The 4,468-nt window shown below is 39.8% G+C and overlaps 1 non-coding gene across 1 annotated transcript; it reads left to right on the forward strand.

Annotated features, from left to right (window-relative positions):
* Positions 1–3,659: 3,659 nt before the first annotated feature.
* Positions 3,660–3,766, forward strand: LOC112999683 (small nucleolar RNA R71). Its single transcript, XR_003264893.1, has one exon. It is a non-coding gene; the product is annotated as a small nucleolar RNA R71 (small nucleolar RNA).
* The last annotated feature ends 702 nt before the right edge of the window (positions 3,767–4,468 follow it).

Here is a 4,468-nt window from a genome sequence, read left to right on the forward strand (position 1 = left end):
TGACAAAGTTAGCAAACCAGGGAGTAGAAAGAGAATAAAAAATACAATACAATATATATAAATGATCATCCGGGAAATCATCCCAAATAGGTGAGTCCTCATCAGACACATGTTCGATCTGACTCAAATGATCAGTAACTAAATTTTGTGCTCCGCTCCTATCACGGATCTCTAAGTCAAATTCTTGGAGCCAGAGCATCCATCGGATCAACCTAGGCTTTGAATCAGCCTTCTGCAACAAGTACTTTAAAGCTGCATGATCAATATAAACAATAATGGGAGTACCAAGCAAATAAGAACGAAATTTTTCAAGAGCAAAAACTATGGCTAGTAGCATAATTCGCTTGGGCAACATCTAAAGTCCTAGAAGCATAATATATCACCCTAGGCAATTTATCAATTTTTTGAGCAAGGACAGCCCCCAATGGATAATTTGATGCATCACACATAAGCTCAAAAGGGGCTGTCCAATCGGGTGCCTGGATGATGGGGGTGGTAGTCAGTGCACTTTTTAGGCAATCAAAAGCCTCTTTTCATTTATCATTAAAGTCAAACTCCACCTCCTTTTGCAACAAGTTGGATAGTGGAAGGGCTACTTTGCTAAAATCTCTTATAAAGCGCCTGTAGAATCCTGCATGACCAAGAAAAGATCGCACCTCTCGCACGCAAGAGGGGTAAGGCAATTGTGAAATAACAAAATTTTGTGTAGGATCTACTTCAATGCCGTTATTGGAAATAATGCGGCCTAAAACTATACCTTGCTCAACCATAAAATGACATTTTTCAAAATTTAGAACAAGGTTAGTTTAAGTGCATCTATTCAAAACCTTTTCCAGACTATCCAAACAAACATCAAAAGAGGATCCATATACAGTGAAATCATCCATAAACATCTCTATGCAATTTTCTAAAAAATCACTAAAAATACTAATCATGCACCGCTGGAAGGTACCAGGGGCATTGCACAGGCCGAAAGGCATCCTCCTATAGGCAAAAGTGTCGAAGGGGCAAGTGAATGTGGTCTTTTCCTGATCCTCAGGAGCAATAGTGATTTGCATATAACTAGAAAAACCATCAAGGAAACAGTAGTGAGATTTACCTGCCAGGCGTTCAAGCATCGGGTCAATGAATGGCAGTGGAAAATGGTCCTTTTTGGTAACCTGGTTCAGCCTCCTATAGTCGATGCAGACTCTCCAACTGTTTTGCACCCGAGTAGGAATCAACTCCTCCTTCTCATTTTTTATGACGGTGAGGCCGGTTTTATTCGGGACTACTTAGACGGGACTCACCCATTGGCTGTCGGAGATAGGATAAATGATTCCAGCTTGCAAAAGCTTGGTTACCTCCTTCTTCACTACATCAAGAATTACCGGGTTGAGTCTTCTCTGTGGTTGTCTTACTGGTTTAGCCCCATCCTCTAAATTTATCCGATGCATACATGTGAATGGGCTAATACCAGGAATGTCCGCCAGGGTCCAGCCTATAGCCTTCTTATGCTTATTGAGAACTGATAACAGCTTCTCCTCTTGCTCATCAGTAAGGGAGGCAGATATAATTATTGGAAAACTTTTGCTCTCATCTAAGTAAGCATATTTTAAATTTGATGGCAGAGGCTTCAATTCTAGTGTGGGCGACTGGATAATGGTAGAAAGAGATGATTTCTCAACCTGTACCTTATAAAGAAAGTCAAGGGTATGTGTACTTCCTGAAACATGGTTAGTTCTATCTGACTCTATAAAATCAATCTCAAGAGGTAACACATCACCAGACATGTAATCAATATCAAATTCAGATTCACTCTCAACATCAAATTCAGATATATGATCAAGTACAAATTCATATTCAATGCATGAAGAGTGACAGGCATGCAGATTAGAATGAAGATTAGTCATGTATTCATCAACAATATGGTCAATTATTTCATCACGAAATACAGAAAAATCTTCAGATGGGTTTTTCATAGCATCAAGAATATTAAAATGAACAGTTATATCACCAAACTCCATAGATAGTGTGCCTGCATATACATCTATCTTAGTTCTAGCAATTTTCATAAAAGGTCTACCTAGAAATATGGGAACTGATCCTTTAGAAAATCCCTCATCCATATTCAAAATATAAAAATCAACAGGGAAAATCAGTTCACCAACTCTAACTAAGACATCCTCTATGAAACCAGAAGGATAGGCAACACTTCTATTAGCTAAATGAATTACCACATCAGTTGACTGCAAGGGACCAAGAGATAGAGAATTAAATATAGACAGAGGCATCACACTAATAGAAGCTCCTAAATCTAGCATGGCATTGTCAAACTTACTGTTCCCTATAATACAAGGTATGCTGAATGTAACTAGATCTTTACATTTTTCAGGGATTTGGGGAACAGATTTACCAATCAATGCGGAGACATTTCTGCCCATACTAATTCTTTCACTTCTTTTAAGCTTCCGCTTATGAGTGCACAACTCCTTCAAGAATTTAGCATATCTGGGAATTTGCTTTATTGCATCCAATAGAGGTATGTTTACCTCTACTTTCCTAAAGGTCTCCAAGATCTCCTTTTCCACTTCTTCCATTTTTTTGTTTGGAATTGCTCTAGGTGGGAATGGAAGAGGGATAGGATGCTGTTGTAAGTCAGAATTACTAGAAGAAGGTCCACCTGCATGAAATTTTTTGTTAGGAAGCTTTCTCTTTTGTGCAGCTATCTCATCCTCTTTTTCAAGTGTAGAATGAAGCTTGACAGGTTCAAGTGCAGGTGTTGCTACTGGTGGAGGCACTTGAATTTGGTTGCTAGACCTCAAGGTGATGGCACTCATATTTTCGGATTCTGCATAGTTTGTGAAGGCAATTTGTCAAAATTTTGGGACTGAGCTTAATTCATCTGAGTAGCCATCTGCCCCATCTGGTTTGTCAGACTCTGAATGGAGGCATTTGTCTCTTGCTGAAATTGCATATTCTGGATGGTCATTTGCCTCACTAACTCTTCTAAGAAAGGTTGAGGAGGAGCCTTAGTTGCTTGTTGGCTTTGTTGTGACTGCTGCTGCTGTTGCTGCATTGGAGGAGGAACATATGGCTTGCTTGGACCAGCAGCATTCTAAAAAGAAGGGACAGACTGTTGTTGTCGTGGAGGACTTGTCCATCTTAGATTTGGATGATTCCTCCAACCTGGATTGTATGTATTGCTTGAAAGGTCATAATTATTCTGTTGTTGCTGGTTTTGCTGCTGAGGGAGTCTATTATAAATGTTTGCAACATAAGCTTCAGGTTGCTCATTGACTCCAAATTGCTGCAAAGAAGGACAAAGATCTGTATGGTGATCTGTAGAAGAACATAAAACACAAACTCTTGCAACATGTGTAGATTTCTGATTCATGGCAAGCTGAGTTACTAGGTTGACCAAGGCATCAAGTTTTCCTTCAAGCTTTTTATTTTCAGTAGATGAAGATGAATTCGTGGCCACCTCATGGACTCCTCTAAGAACAATAGCATCATTTCTTGCACTGAATTGTTGGGAGTTGGAAGCCATCTTCTCAATCAAATTCATAGCCTCAGCAGGGGTCATATCACTAAGAGCTCCACCACTGGCAGCATCAATCATACTCCTCTCTATGTTGCTAAGTCCCTCATAGAAATATTGAAGAAGAAGTTGCTCAGAAATCTGGTGGTGAGGGCAGCTTGCACAGAATTTCTTGAATCTTTCCCAGTACTCATACAAGCTTTCTCCACCAAGTTGCCTGATGCCTGAAATGTCTTTTCTTATGGCAGTGGTCCTAGATGCAGGGAAGAATTTCTCCAAGAACACCCTCTTAAGGTCATCCCAGCTGAAAATAGACCTGGGAGCAAGGTAGTATAGCCAATCTTTTGCCACTCCCTCCAGAGAATGAGGAAAAGCCTTTAGAAAGATATGATCTTCTTGGACATCAGGGGGCTTCATGGTGAAACAAATAATATGGAGCTCCTTAAGATGCTTTTAAGGATCTTCACCTGCAAGACCATGAAACTTTGGCAACAAATGTATTAGTCCAGTCTTGAGAGCATATGGAACACCCTCATCAGGATATTGAATGCACAAGCTTTCATAAGTGAAATCAGGTGCAGCCATCTCCCTAAGAGTCCTCTCACGAGGTGGAGGTTGAGCCATGTTCTCAGTATAAAAATTAGTAGTGGAATGCTCAAAATCAGAATATTCAGAATCACTAGCAACAGAATACTCAAAATGCTCAAAATGCACAGAATGATCAGGATGCACACTATGCCTAACTAATCTATGAAATGTCCTATCTATCTCAGGATCAAAGGGTTGTAAGTCAGATGGATTGCCTCTAGTCATATACTACATTCAGCATGCACAACTAGTTGCCTTCCTATGCAAGTAACAGTGTAGGTTTGAACTACAGCTACCTTCAAATGATATCCAAATGACTTGAAATTTTGTGAGCAACACCCTAGAATCATGAAAAGATTG

The sequence above is a fragment of the Glycine max genome, chromosome 15 (genome assembly GCF_000004515.6).
Source record: "Glycine max cultivar Williams 82 chromosome 15, Glycine_max_v4.0, whole genome shotgun sequence".
Taxonomy (NCBI): domain Eukaryota; kingdom Viridiplantae; phylum Streptophyta; class Magnoliopsida; order Fabales; family Fabaceae; genus Glycine; species Glycine max.